Source organism: Rutidosis leptorrhynchoides, chromosome 4 (genome assembly GCF_046630445.1).
Source record: "Rutidosis leptorrhynchoides isolate AG116_Rl617_1_P2 chromosome 4, CSIRO_AGI_Rlap_v1, whole genome shotgun sequence".
Lineage (NCBI taxonomy): Eukaryota > Viridiplantae > Streptophyta > Magnoliopsida > Asterales > Asteraceae > Rutidosis > Rutidosis leptorrhynchoides.
The window spans coordinates 336061896-336078713 of NC_092336.1; the positions used below are offsets into that span (position 1 = coordinate 336061896).

Here is a 16818-nt window from a genome sequence, read left to right on the forward strand (position 1 = left end):
TTTGTTCAACTCTCGGTAGTCGATACACAACCTGAATGTACCATCTTTCTTCTTGACAAACAAAACAGGAGCTCCCCACGGTGATGTGCTTGGTCGAATGAAACCACGCTCTAAAAGTTCTTGTAATTGGCTTTGCAGTTCTTTCATCTCGCTGGGTGCGAGTCTGTAAGGAGCACGAGCTATTGGTGCAGCTCCTGGTACAAGATCTATTTGAAATTCAACGGATCGATGTGGGGGTAATCCCGGTAATTCTTTCGGAAATACATCGGGAAATTCTTTTGCAATGGGAACATCATTGATGCTCTTTTCTTCAGTTTGTACTTTCTCGACGTGTGCTAGAACAGCATAGCAACCTTTTCTTATTAGTTTTTGTGCCTTCAAATTACTAATAAGATGTAGCTTCGTGTTGCCCTTTTCTCCGTACACCATTAAGGGTTTTCCTTTTTCTCGTATAATGCGAATTGCATTTTTGTAACAAACGATCTCCGCTTTCACTTCTTTCAACCAGTCCATACCGATTATCACATCAAAACTTCCTAACTCTACTGGTATCAAATCAATCTTAAATGTTTCGCTAACCAGTTTAATTTCTCGATTCCGACATATATTATCTGCTGAAATTAATTTACCATTTGCTAATTCGAGTAAAAATTTACTATCCAAAGGCGTCAATGGACAACTTAATTTAGCACAAAAATCTCTACTCATATAGCTTCTATCCGCACCCGAATCAAATAAAACGTAAGCAGATTTATTGTCAATAAGAAACGTACCCGTAACAAGCTCCGGGTCTTCCTGTGCCTCTACCGCATTAATATTGAAAACTCTTCCACGGCCTTGTCCATTCGTGTTCTCCTGGTTCGGGCAATTTCTAATAATGTGGCCTGGTTTTCCACATTTATAACAAACTACATTGGCATAACTTGCTCCGACACTACTTGCTCCGCCATTACTCGTTCCGACACCATTTGTTCCTTTCGTTCTATTAACCCCTGGTCCGTAGACCTCACACTTCGCCGCGCTATGACCATTTCTTTTACACTTGTTGCAAAATTTGGTGCAGAACCCCGAGTGATTCTTTTCACACCTTTGGCATAGTTGCTTCTGATTGTTGTTGTTGTTGCGGTTATTATTGTTGTTGGGATGATTGTTGTAGTTGCTGTTGTTGTTGTTGTTGTTGTTGTTGTTGGGCCGTTTGTTGTAGTTGCGATTGATGTTGCGATTGTTGGGATAATTGTTGCGATTATTGTTGTAATTGCTGTTGTTGTTGTATTGGTGATTCTTATCACCGTTTTCCTCCCACTTTCTTTTGACTTGCTTCACATTGGCCTCTTCAGCAGTCTGTTCTTTAATTCTTTCTTCAATCTGGTTCACTAGTTTGTGAGCCATTCTACATGCCTGTTGTATGGAGGCGGGCTCGTGTGAACTTATATCTTCTTGGATTCTTTCCGGTAATCCTTTCACAAACGCGTCGATCTTCTCTTCCTCATCTTCGAATGCTCCCGGACACAATAGGCACAATTCTGTGAATCGTCTTTCGTACGTGGTAATATCAAATCCTTGGGTTCGTAACCCTCTAAGTTCTGTCTTGAGCTTATTGACCTCGGTTCTGGGACGGTACTTCTCGTTCATCAAGTGCTTGAATGCTGACCACGGTAGTGCGTACGCATCATCTTGTCCCACTTGCTCTAGATAGGTATTCCACCATGTTAACGCAGAACCTGTGAAGGTATGCGTAGCGTACTTCACTTTGTCCTCTTCAGTACACTTACTTATGGCAAACACCGATTCAACCTTCTCGGTCCACCGTTTCAATCCGATCGGTCCTTCGGTTCCATCAAATTCCAAAGGTTTGCAGGCAGTGAATTCTTTGTAGGTGCATCCTACACGATTTCCTGTACTGCTAGATCCAAGGTTATTGTTGGTATGTAGCGCAGCCTGTACTGCGGCTATGTTTGAAGCTAGAAAAGTACGGAATTCCTCTTCATTCATATTCACGGTGTGTCGAGTAGTCGGTGCCATTTCCTTCAAAATAGTTAAATGGAACAAGTTAATCATACAGAATATTAAGAGTAGTTAATAGTATTTCGTAGCATAATATGAACTCATTTATAAAAGCTTTTTCTTCATATTAGCGTTTTATAAGTTTAAATTCGGGTAGTACCTACCCGTTAAGTTCATACTTAGTAGCTAATATACAATTCAACTACTACAATTCTATATGAAAAACTGATTATAATAATATTTCGCGTTCAAACTTTTATACAATATTTTACCAACTTACAATACCGCTTATTTTACATAAAGCATGAAATATAGCACACAATAACTTTGATACAAGATAGTTGTGAAGACAATTCTAGCTAGTACACAAGTCGTTCAGCAAAGGCAATAAATACACGTAATTCATACGTCCAGAAACAAGTCATGCATTCTGGTTTTACTAGGACTACTTCCCATCCTTGGTCTTGTGCAACATAACCGTTATGGCCGTTGATAAGACAGCGTGTTGTAACGTCATCAAAGGGACGAGGGTTACGTAATGTCCAACAGTCCCGTAATAATCTAAAAACCTCATTTCTTACCCCAATTACCGACTCCGTCACTTGTGGAAACGTTTTGTTTAATAGTTGTAGCCCGATGTTCTTGTTCTCACTTTGGTGAGAAGCGAACATTACTAATCCGTAAGCATAACATGCTTCTTTATGTTGCATGTTAGCCGCTTTTTCTAAATCACGAAGTCCAATATTCGGATATATTGAGTCAAAATAATTTCTTAACCCGTTGCGTAAAATAGCATTTGGGTTCCCCGCAATATATGCGTCAAAGTAAACACATCGTAACTTATGGGTTTCCCAATGTGATATCCCCCATCTTTCAAACGAAAGTCTCTTATAAACCAAGACATTCTTGGAACGTTCTTCGAATGTCTTACAAACTGATCTCGCCTTAAATAGTTGTGCCGAAGAATTCTGGCCGACTCTAGACAAGATTTCATCAATCATGTCTCCGGGTAGGTCTCTTAAAATATTGGGTTGTCTATCCATTTTGTGTTTTTAAACTGTAAAATAGACAAGAGTTAGTTTCATAAAAAAAAAATACTTATTAATACAAGCAATTTTTACATATATCATAAAGCATAAGAACACTATATTACATATATTACACCACACGAATACAACTATCTTATTCCGACTCGCTCGTTTCTTCTTCTTCGGTTTTGGTTCGTTTTGCCAAGTTTCTAGGGATATATGATGTTCCCTTAATACGAGCCGTCGTTGTCCACATTGGTTTAGAAAAACCTGGTGGTTTAGAGGTTCCCGGGTCATTGTTACAACTTAAGGACTTCGGGGGTTGACGATACATATAAAGTTCATCGGGGTTGGAATTAGATTTCTCTATTTTTATGCCCTTTCCCTTATTATTTTCTTTTGCCTTTTTAAATTCAGTTGGGGTAATTTCTATAACATCATCGGAATTCTCGTCGGAATCCGATTCATCGGAGAATTGGTAATCCTCCCAATATTTTGCTTCCTTGGCGGAAACACCATTGACCATAATTAACTTTGGTCGGTTGGTTGAGGATTTTCTTTTACTTAACCGTTTTATTATTTCCCCCACCGGTTCTATTTCTTCATCCGGTTCCGATTCTTCTTCCGGTTCCGATTCTTCTTCCGGTTCCGACTCTTCTTCCGGTTCCTCTTCGGGAACTTGTGAATCAGTCCACAAATTATTCCAATTTACATTTGACTCTTCATTATTATTAGGTGAGTCAATGGGACTTGTTCTAGAGGTAGACATCTATCACATAATATCAAACACGTTAAGAGATTAATATATCACATAATATTCATATGTTAAAAATATATAGTTTCCAACAAAAATGTTAAGCAATCATTTTTAAAGAAAACACGGTCGAAGTCCAGACTCACTAATGCATCCTAACAAACTCGATAAGACACACTAATGCAAATTTTCTGGTTCTCTAAGACCAACGCTCTGATACCAACTGAAATGTCCCGTTCTTATTGATTAAAAACGTTCCATATTAATTGATTTCGTTGCGAGGTTTTGACCTCTATATGAGACGTTTTTCAAAGACTGCATTCATTTTTAAACAAACCATAACCTTTATTTCATCAATAAAGGTTTAAAAAGCTTTACGTAGATTATCAAATAATGATAATCTAATATATCCTGTTTACACACGACCATTACATAATGGTTTACAATACAAATATGTTACAACAAAATAAGTTTCTTGAATGCAGTTTTTACACAATATCATACAAGCATGGACTCCAAATCTTGTCCTTATTTAAGTATGCGACAGCGGAAGCTCTTAATAATCACCTGAGAATAAACATGCTTAAAACGTCAACACAAATGTTGGTGAGTTATAGGTTTAACCTATATATATCAAATCGTAACAATAGACCACAAGATTTCATATTTCAATACACATCCCATACATAGAGATAAAAATCATTCATATGGTGAACACCTGGTAACCGACAATAACAAGATGCATATATAAGAATATCCCCATCATTCCGGGACACCCTTCGGATATGATATAAATTTCGAAGTACTAAAGCATCCGGTACTTTGGATGGGGTTTGTTAGGCCCAATAGATCTATCTTTAGGATTCGCGTCAATTAGGGTGTCTGTTCCCTAATTCTTAGATTACCAGACTTAATAAAAAGGGGCATATTCGATTTCGATAATTCAACCATAGAATGTAGTTTCACGTACTTGTGTCTATTTTGTAAATCATTTATAAAACCTGCATGTATTCTCATCCCAAAAATATTAGATTTTAAAAGTGGGACTATAACTCACTTTCACAGATTTTTACTTCGTCGGGAAGTAAGACTTGGCCACTGGTTGATTCACGAACCTATAACAATATATACATATATATCAAAGTATGTTCAAAATATATTTACAACACTTTTAATATATTTTGATGTTTTAAGTTTATTAAGTCAGCTGTCCTCGTTAGTAACCTACAACTAGTTGTCCACAGTTAGATGTACAGAAATAAATCGATAAATATTATCTTGAATCAATCCACGACCCAGTGTATACGTATCTCAGTATTGATCACAACTCAAACTATATATATTTTGGAATCAACCTCAACCCTGTATAGCTAACTCCAACATTCACATATAGAGTGTCTATGGTTGTTCCGAAATATATATAGATGTGTCGACATGATAGGTCGAAACATTGTATACGTGTCTATGGTATCTCAAGATTACATAATATATAATACAAGTTGATTAAGTTATGGTTGGAATAGATTTGTTACCAATTTTCACGTAGCTAAAATGAGAAAAATTATCCAATCTTGTTTTACCCATAACTTCTTCATTTTAAATCCGTTTTGAGTGAATCAAATTGCTATGGTTTCATATTGAACTCTATTTTATGAATATAAACAAAAAAGTATAGGTTTCTAGTCGGAAAAATAAGTTACAAGTCGTTTTTGTAAAGGTAGTCATTTCAGTCGAAAGAACGACGTCTAGATGACCATTTTAGAAAACATACTTCCACTTTGAGTTTAACCATAATTTTTGGATATAGTTTCATGTTCATAATAAAAATCATTTTCTCAGAATAACAACTTTTAAATCAAAGTTTATCATAGTTTTTAATTAACTAACCCAAAACAGCCCGCGGTGTTACTACGACGGCGTAAATCCGGTTTTACGGTGTTTTTCGTGTTTCCAGGTTTTAAATCATTAAGTTAGCATATCATATAGATATAGAACATGTGTTTAGTTGATTTTAAAAGTCAAGTTAGAAGGATTAACTTTTGTTTGCGAACAAGTTTAGAATTAACTAAACTATGTTCTAGTGATTACAAGTTTAAACCTTCGAATAAGATAGCTTTATATGTATGAATCGAATGATGTTATGAACATCATTACTACCTTAAGTTCCTTGGATGAACCTACTGGAAAAGAGAAAAATGGATCTAGCTTCAATGGATCCTTGGATGGCTCAAAGTTCTTGAAGCAAAATCATGACACGAAAACAAGTTCAAGTAAGATCATCACTTGAAATAAGATTGTTATAGTTATAGAAATTGAACCAAAGTTTGAATATGATTATTACCTTGTATTAGAATGATAACCTACTGTAAGAAACAAAGATTTCTTGAGGTTGGATGATCACCTTACAAGATTGGAAGTGAGCTAGCAAACTTGAAAGTATTCTTGATTTTATGAAACTAGAACTTTTGGAATTTATGAAGAACACTTAGAACTTGAAGATAGAACTTGAGAGAGTTCAATTAGATGAAGAAAATTGAAGAATGAAAGTGTTTGTAGGTGTTTTTGGTCGTTGGTGTATGGATTAGATATAAAGGATATGTAATTTTGTTTTCATGTAAATAAGTCATGAATGATTACTCATATTTTTGTAATCTTATGAGATATTTCATGCTAGTTGCCAAATGATGGTTCCCACATGTGTTAGGTGACTCACATGGGCTGCTAAGAGCTGATCATTGGAGTGTATATACCAATAGTACATACATCTAAAAGCTGTGTATTGTACGAGTACAAATACGGGTGCATACGAGTAGAATTGTTGATGAAGCTGAACGAGAATGTAATTGTAAGCATTTTTGTTAAGTAGAAGTATTTTGATAAGTGTATTGAAGTCTTTCAAAAGTGTATAAATACATATTAAAACACTACATGTATATACATTTTAACTGAGTCGTTAAGTCATCGTTAGTCGTTACATGTAAGTGTTGTTTTGAAACCTTTAGGTTAACGATCTTGTTAAATGTTGTTAACCCAATGTTTATAATATCAAAAGAGATTTTAAATTATTATATTATCATGATATTATGATGTATGAATATCTCTTAATATGATATATATACATTAAATGTCGTTACAACGATAAACGTTACATATATGTATCGTTTCAAAATCATTAAGTTAGTAGTCTTGTTTTTACATATGTAGTTCATTGTTAATATAATTAATGATATGTTTACTTATCATAATATCATGTTAACTATATATATAACCATATATATGTCATCATATAGTTTTTTTTACAAGTTTTAATGTTCGTGAATCACCGGTCAACTTGGGTGGTCAATTGTCTATATGAAACATATTTCAATTAATCAAGTCTTAACAAGTTTGATTGCTTAACATGTTGGAAACATTTAATCATGTAAATATCAATCTCAATTAATATATATAAACATGGAAAAGTTCGGGTCACTACAAGTTTGGCCTTGGCGGTTGATAATTATTCTGATAACTATTTTCCAGCCTTTGGTTCATGTAGACAACATTCTCACGTTGTTCCATCATTTGTTCAATGTGACAGTCTTTCATTAAGTGTGGTCCACCGCATTGCTCACAATTGATTCGTATTGCGTGAATATCTTTATTCATCTTTTCCATTCGTCTCTCGAAAGCATCTATTTTTGCGGAAACGGAATCAAAGTTATGGCTAGAATCGGCTCTAGCCGCTTTAGATGAACGATATATATCTTTCTCTTGGTGCCACTCATGCGAGTGGGAGGCTGTGTTATCAATAATTTTGTAAGCTTCAGTTGCGGTTTTCTTCATAATGGAACCACCAGCTGTTATGTCGATGTCTTTTCGTGTAGCAACGTTGACACCTTGGTAGAATATTTGTACTATTTGATAAGTGTCTAAACCGTGTTGAGGACATCCTCTCAACATCCTTCCGAATCTTGTCCATGCCTCATATAATGTTTCATTTGGCTTTTGCGCGAACGTAACAATTTCTCCTTGAAGTCTCACGGCTTTAGATGCCGGAAAGAATCTTTTAAGAAATTTCTCAACTAAAACATCCCATGTGTCAATCGCCCCTTCAGGTAACGATTCTAACCAATCTTTGGCTTCTCCCTTTAAAGTCCAGGGAAACAACATGAGATAGATCTGTTCATCCTCAACTTCTCGGATTTTGAATAGTGTACAGATCCTATTAAACGTACGAAGGTGTTCGTTAGGATCTTCATTCGGTGCACCACTGAATTGGCATTGGTTAGTTACCATGTGTAGGATTTGTCCTTTAATTTCATAATCTGGAGCATTAACTTCTGGTTTAATAATGGCGTGACCTTGGCCCGTGCGTTTAGCCCTCATTCGATCTTCCATACTTAGAGGTTCTAGATTTTCCATGATTGGATTTGTTGTATCCGAATCACTAGAGGATTCTGATTTAACGGTTTGGGGTTCAGGATCTTGGAATTGTCCTTGAATATCTTCCGGGTTCTTAGTTGTGAAATCGGGTTCAAAAGATGGATTATCGGAAATTTGAATTGGAGTACTTGGTCGACTAGATGACGATTCTAAAGAAAAATCAACGGCGGCGATATTTGTTAAACGATGTCTTGATCGAGTTACAGGTGGTGAACGTATGACCGGCGGTGAACGTCTTGCTCGGTGCATTCACTGAATATCCTATTAGTTTTTAAAAAGGAAAGAAAAATTATATAAGTTATCCAATCAATAGACTTTTCTGATTTTGCCCACGTTTCGAATAGCCAAAAGATGCAGCAGAGGGGCAGGATTCGTTTGGTCTCAATATAATTGAGTACTGTTTGGCTCCAATAACCCGGTCCACGTACAAATCCAACTATTACTACGAACCAGAAAATTTTGATGTCTATCAATTTAACCACTTAAAATAAATTTTCGTAATTTTAAGAAATTTAGAGAAGAAGTAGAAAAAAATCTAAGTCCTAAAAACTAGAATGGCGAGAAATAAGAGAGAAAAAGAGTGCGCGTCGAAAAGTGTCGAAAAATGAAAAAGACGAAGAGTGGTTTGTAAACACGCGGTTAATCCAACCTTATAACGATCACTATCTTAAAATTAAAGCTACAAATGGAGATCACTAATTGGAATTGTAATTGATACATAGGTAAACGCGTCGAAAAATAAAAATAAGAAAATAGCGCGAAAAATGGCGTCGCAAAATTCTAAAGCACCTAAAACTTAGTCTAAGGAATAAGCACTTAAGGGATTTTACGGCAAAGCCTAAAAATTCTAGAAGTAAAAATAACTATGGCAAAACTAAACTTAATACTAAAAGTTGCGACTATAGTCTAAAAATCTAAAGGTAATAAAACTAAAAAAAAACATTTTTTTTATAGACAAAATCTTAAAAAATATATTTTTTTTAATAATTTTTTTTTTTTACGTTTTTTTTTTTAAACGAATTTTTTTTACAAATTAATAATTTTTTTATAATTATTATTTTTTTTCAAAATTTTTTTTTTAATTCATTTACTATTCATGAATAGTAAATGAAAAGAAATTAATTAATTTACTATTCACATGAAAGCGATATGATAGAAATTATTAATTACAAGTTACATAATATACCCCTGAAGTATTTAATAAATACGACTTTTTAAAACTTTACGTATCAAATTTTGATTCTAAAATATTATTATATTATTATATTCTATTTCAATATTATTATATTATTATATTCTATTTCAATATTATTATATTATTATATTTTATTTCAATATTATTATAATTAAAAATATAGCGTTTTAGCGCTCCCCGGCAGCGGCGCCAAAAACTTGATGTGTGCAGCGGGGTGTACGAAATAGTATTAATTTTTACTACAAAATGCGACGAAATATTACACAAGTTTTATTTATTTATTTATCGAGTGGATATACCTAAACCTTGCTACAACACTTATAGGCAGTGTACCTAATCGTAGAGTAGTGTAGTTTTTAGTAAGTCCGGTTCGTTCCACAGGGAGCTGGTGAAGTTAACGCTATATTATTAAGTTTATTTGTAAAAATATATATATAAATAAGTAGTAGTATTATTCTAAAATGGGGGTTTTACCGTTTAATGACCGGTTTGTCGATTTTAAGCGTAAAAATAAATGACAAAAATTAAAGTGAGTAAAATAAATTGCGATAAATAAAATGACAGAAAATAAAAGTGCGATAAAATAAAAGTGCGATGAAAAATACAATAAAACAATTATGCTTATTTAAACTTCCGTAATCATGATGTTTAACGTTTTGATTTTAATTAATTGTTACTCGGGTTAATTGTCCTTTGTCATGGTTTATTTGATACCTATCTGGTTTTTATCCATAATAGTCCATCGGTCATAAATATAAAGTGCGAGTGTCCTCGTCAAATTACCCTTATACCCGAAGTCAAATATTTCAACTAATTAAGGATTTAAACTGTGACGCAGTTATCACTTCTGTCAACAATTACACCAGTTATCACTGTATGTAATCTACCCATGTTTTGATTAGATATGAATATTAATTTACCCACTTGATCAGTTTGAATAATCAATTACCCAACCCGAATAATTAATTAAATGATTATAATAGATTCCATATGAACGTCACTAAATAGGACAACCATAATCATTATTAATTATTAGGATAATTAATTTGAAGATAGGTTCGACAGACTCCAATGAGTTGTCACTCAATTAGACAATACCCCCCATCTATTAATAGTCAATAGTCCAATTTCCACAAGTGTCGGTCTTTTGCCCAAACCTTAATTATGGTACAAAATCCAATAACCCCGTCTTAATATTTAGTCAAACATCACGATTACTTCGGCTTAAATAAGCATAATAATAACTTAGTTACGAGACATTAATTTAAAAAGGAAGAACATAACTTACAGTGATTATTAATCGCGTAGCGTTACACGGACAGAGTTCCTACTTTAAAACCCGTAAAACATTTCTTACAATAACCCAATTATTATTAATCTTAAATTAAACTTAATATTATAAATATAAATATAAATTACATAAGAAAGAAAGAAGATTGGAAAAAGGTGTAGTTCTAATTCATCGAATTACATGCCTTTTATAGGCAAAATATCAAATTGAATTTTCACTTACGACCCCTGAACTATGCTCAATTAACAACTTTTTATTATTTAATATTATTCTTATTATGAATTAATTAAATATTATATTTTATTCTTGTGCATAGTTGACTTGTACTTTCAGCTCCGTTGCGTCGAGCGTTGATAGTTGGCTCGGGTACCAGTTTCGGATTTTTGAACGTCCTTTCGTATAATTTAATATCTTGTACTTTGCGTTTTGTAACTTGTACTCTTGTCGTTTTTAGACGTTCTTCATCAATAATTTGAACCTTTTTAATTGTATCTTGTACTTTTTAGCTTTTTGGACCTTTTTATCTTTGAATCTTCGTTTTCGCCTTTTGTCTTCGCACTTATTTAATATAAACGAATATTACTTGAAAATGGAACAATTGCAACTAAAATCTTGTCTTTCTTGGGGGATAATGCTATGAAATATATGTTCCTTTTTAGCCTTATCACCAACTTTAGACAAGATTTCATCAATCATGTCCCCAGGTAGGTCTTCTAAAATTTTTTGTTGTCTATCCTTAACGTCCGTTGTGTTTTTATACTGTAAAACAGACGAGGATTAGATTTGTAAAAGATAATTATCAAATAATACAAACAAATTTTTTATTTTTTTACATATAACATAAAAGTACAAGCACACTTATATTACATATATTACACCGCATGATTACAACCCTTTATTCTGACTCGCTTGTTTCTTCTTCTTCGGACTTAGTTCGTTTCGCTAATTTTCTAGGGATATATGGTGCTCCCCTAATTCGAGATGTCGTTTTCCACAATGGTTTAGAAAAACCTGGTGGTTTAGAGGTTCCTAGGTTATTGTTACAATTTAGGAAATACGGATGTTGCCGATACATATAAAGTTCATCGGGTTGGAATCAGGTTTCTCTATTTTTATACATTTTCCCTTATTATTTTCTTTTGCCTCTTTAAATTGGGTCGGGGTAATTTCTATAACATCATCGGAATCCTCATCGGAATCCGATTCATCGGAGAATTGGTAATCTTCCCAATATTTTGCTTCCTTAGCGGAAACACCATTGACCATTATTAACTTTGGTCCATTGGTTGAGGATTTTCTTTTATTTGACCGTTTTTCTGTGGTTCCTAATATTTTCCCCTCCGGAACCTCTTCTTCTTCTGGTTCCTCTTCTTCTAGTTCCTCTTCTTCTGGTTCTTCTTCTTCCGGTTCTTCTTCTTCTGATTCTTCTTCTTCCGGTTCTTCGGGAATTTGTGAATCTTCCCAATATATATTCGAATCTTCATTATTATTAGGTGAGTCAATGAGATTTGTGCTAGAGGTAGACATCTATCACACAATATCAAACACGTTAAGAGATTAATATATCACATAATATTCACATGTTAATAATATATAGTTTTCAACAAAAATGTTAAGCAATTATTTTTAAAGAAAACACGGTCGAAGTCCAGACTCACTAATGCATCCTAACAAACTTGATAAGACACACTAATGTAAATTTTCTGGTTCTCTAAGACCAACGCTCGGATACCAACTGAAATGTCCCGTTCATATTGATTATAAACGTTCCATATTAATTGATTTCGTCGCGAGGTTTTGACCTCTATATGAGACGTTTTTCAAAGACTGCATTCATTTTTATAACAACCATAACCTTTATTTTATTGATAAAGGTTTAAAAAAAACATTACGTAGATTATCACATAATGATAATCTAAAATATATCGTTTACACACGACCATTACATAATGGTTTACAATAAAAATATATTACATCAAAGTAAGTTTCTTGAATGCAGTTTTTACACAATATCATACAAGCATGGACTCCAAATCTTGTCCTTATTTTAATATGCAACATCGGAAGCTCTTAATAATCACCTGAGAATAAACATGCTTAAAATGTCAACAAAAATGTTGGTGAGTTATAGGTTTAACCTATATATTATCTGTAGTGACCCGAACTTTTCCATGTTTATATATATTAATTGAGATTGATGTTTACATGATTAAATGTTTCCAACATGTTAAGCAATCAAACTTGTTAAGACTTGATTAATTGAAATAGGTTTCATATAGACAATTGACCACCCAAGTTGACCGGTGATTCACGAACGTTAAAACTTGTAAAAAAACTATATGATGACATATATATGGTTATATATATAGTTAACATGATATTATGATAAGTAAACATATCATTAATTATATTAACAATGAACTACATATGTAAAAACAAGACTACTAACTTAATGATTTTGAAACGAGACATATATGTAACGTTTATCGTTGTAACGACATTTAATGTATATATATATCATATTAAGAGATATTCGTACATCATAATATCATGATAATATAATAATTTAAAATCTCTTTTGATATTATAAACATTGGGTTAACAACATTTAACAAGATCGTTAACCTAAAGGTTTCAAAACAACACTTACATGTAACGACTAACGATGACTTAACGACTCAGTTAAAATGTATATACATGTAGTGTTTTAATATGTATTTATACACTTTTGAAAGACTTCAATACACTTATCAAAATACTTCTACTTAACAAAAATGCTTACAATTACATTCTCGTTCAGTTTCATCAACCATTCTACTCGTATGCACCCGTATTCGTACTCGTACAATACACAGCTTTTAGATGTATGTACTATTGGTATATACACTCCAATGATCAGCTCTTAGCAGCCCATGTGAGTCACCTAACACATGTGGGAACTATCATTTGGCAACTAGCATGAAATATCTCATAAGATTACAAAAATATGAGTAATCATTCATGACTTATTTACATGAAAACAAAATTACATATCCTTTATATCTAATCCATACACCAACGACCAAAAACACCTACAAACACTTTCATTCTTCAATTTTCTTCATCTAATTGAACTCTCTCAAGTTCTATCTTCAAGTTCTAAGTGTTCTTCATAAATTCCAAAAGTTCTAGTTTCATAAAATCAAGAATACTTTCAAGTTTGCTAGCTCACTTCCAATCTTGTAAGGTGATCATCCAACCTCAAGAAATCTTTGTTTCTTACAGTAGGTTATCATTCTAATACAAGGTAATAATCATATTCAAACTTTGGTTCAATTTCTATAACTATAACAATCTTATTTCAAGTGATGATCTTACTTGAACTTGTTTTCGTGTCATGATTTTGCTTCAAGAACTTTGAGCCATCCAAGGATCCATTGAAGCTAGATCCATTTTTCTCTTTTCCAGTAGGTTCATCCAAGGAACTTAAGGTAGTAATGATGTTCATAACATCATTCGATTCATACATATAAAGATATCTTATTCGAAGGTTTAAACTTGTAATCACTAGAACATAGTTTAGTTAATTCTAAGCTTGTTCGCAAACAAAAGTTAATCCTTCTAACTTGACTTTTAAAATCAACTAAACACATGTTCTATATCTATATGATATGCTAACTTAATGATTTAAAACCTGGAAACACGAAAAACACCGTAAAACCGGATTTACGCCGTCGTAGTAACACCGCGGGCTGTTTTGGGTTAGTTAATTAAAAACTATGATAAACTTTGATTTAAAAGTTGTTATTCTGAGAAAATGATTTTTATTATGAACATGAAACTATATCCAAAAATTATGGTTAAACTCAAAGTGGAAGTATGTTTTCTAAAATGGTCATCTAGACGTCGTTCTTTCGACTGAAATGACTACCTTTACAAAAACGACTTGTAACTTATTTTTCCGACTAGAAACCTATACTTTTTTTGTTTAGATTCATAAAATAGAGTTCAATATGAAACCATAGCAATTTGATTCACTCAAAACGGATTTAAAATGAAGAAGTTATGGGTAAAACAAGATTGGATAATTTTTCTCATTTTAGCTACGTGAAAATTGGTAACAAATCTATTCCAACCATAACTTAATCAACTTGTATTATATATTATGTAATCTTGAGATACCATAGACACGTATACAATGTTTCGACCTATCATGTCGACACATCTATATATATTTCGGAACAACCATAGACACTCTATATGTGAATGTTGGAGTTAGCTATACAGGGTTGAGGTTGATTCCAAAATATATATAGTTTGAGTTGTGATCAATACTGAGATACGTATACACTGGGTCGTGGATTGATTCAAGATAATATTTATCGATTTATTTCTGTACATCTAACTGTGGACAACTAGTTGTAGGTTACTAACGAGGACAGCTGACTTAATAAACTTAAAACATCAAAATATATTAAAAGTGTTGTAAATATATTTTGAACATACTTTGATATATATGTATATATTGTTATAGGTTCGTGAATCAACCAGTGGCCAAGTCTTACTTCCCGACGAAGTAAAAATCTGTGAAAGTGAGTTATAGTCCCACTTTTAAAATCTAATATTTTTGGGATGAGAATACATGCAGGTTTTATAAATGATTTACAAAATAGACACAAGTACGTGAAACTACATTCTATGGTTGAATTATCGAAATCGAATATGCCCCTTTTTATTAAGTCTGGTAATCTAAGAATTAGGGAACAGACACCCTAATTGACGCGAATCCTAAAGATAGATCTATTGGGCCTAACAAACCCCATCCAAAGTACCGGATGCTTTAGTACTTCGAAATTTATATCATATCCGAAGGGTGTCCCGGAATGATGGGGATATTCTTATATATGCATCTTGTTAATGTCGGTTACCAGGTGTTCACCATATGAATGATTTTTATCTCTATGTATGGGATGTGTATTGAAATATGAAATCTTGTGGTCTATTGTTATGATTTGATATATATAGGTTAAACCTATAACTCACCAACATTTTTGTTGACGTTTTAAGCATGTTTATTCTCAGGTGATTATTAAGAGCTTCCGCTGTCGCATACTTAAATAAGGACAAGATTTGGAGTCCATGCTTGTATGATATTGTGTAAAAACTGCATTCAAGAAACTTATTTTGTTGTAACATATTTGTATTGTAAACCATTATGTAATGGTTGTGTGTAAACAGGATATTTTAGATTATCATTATTTGATAATCTACGTAAAGCTTTTTAAACCTTTATTGATGAAATAAAGGTTATGGTTTGTTTAAAAATGAATGCAGTCTTTGAAAAACGTCTCATATAGAGGTCAAAACCTCGCAACGAAATCAATTAATATGGAACGTTTTTAATCAATAAGAACGGGACATTTCAGTTGGTATCAGAGCGTTGGTCTTAGAGAACCAGAAAATTTGCATTAGTGTGTCTTATCGAGTTTGTTAGGATGCATTAGTGAGTCTGGACTTCGACCGTGTTTTCTTTAAAAATGATTGCTTAACATTTTTGTTGGAAACTATATATTTTTAACATATGAATATTATGTGATATATTAATCTCTTAACGTGTTTGATATTATGTGATAGATGTCTACCTCTAGAACAAGTCCCATTGACTCACCTAATAATAATGAAGAGTCAAATGTAAATTGGAATGATTTGTGGACTGATTCACAAGTTCCCGAAGAGGAACCGGAAGAAGAGTCGGAACCGGAAGAAGAATCGGAACCGGAAGAAGAATCGGAACCGGATGAAGAAATAGAACCGGTGGGGGAAATAATAAAACGGTTAAGTAAAAGAAAATCCTCAACCAACCGACCAAGGTTAATTATGGTCAATGGTGTTTCCGCCAAGGAAGCAAAATATTGGGAGGATTACCAATTCTCCGATGAATCAGATTCCGACGAGAATTCCGATGATGTTATAGAAATTACCCCAACTGAATTTAAAAAGGCAAAAGAAAATAATAAGGGAAAGGGCATAAAAATAGAGAAATCTAATTCCAACCCCGATGAACTTTATATGTATCGTCAACCCCCGAAGTCCTTAAGTTGTAACAATGACCCGGGAACCTCTAAACCACCAGGTTTTTCTA

The 16818-nt window shown here is 33.2% G+C and overlaps 1 non-coding gene across 1 annotated transcript; it reads left to right on the top strand.

Annotated features, from left to right (window-relative positions):
• The first annotated feature begins 7699 nt into the window (after positions 1–7699).
• Positions 7700–7806, top strand: LOC139846245 (small nucleolar RNA R71). Its single transcript, XR_011758973.1, has one exon. It is a non-coding gene; the product is annotated as a small nucleolar RNA R71 (small nucleolar RNA).
• Positions 7807–16818: the final 9012 nt, after the last annotated feature.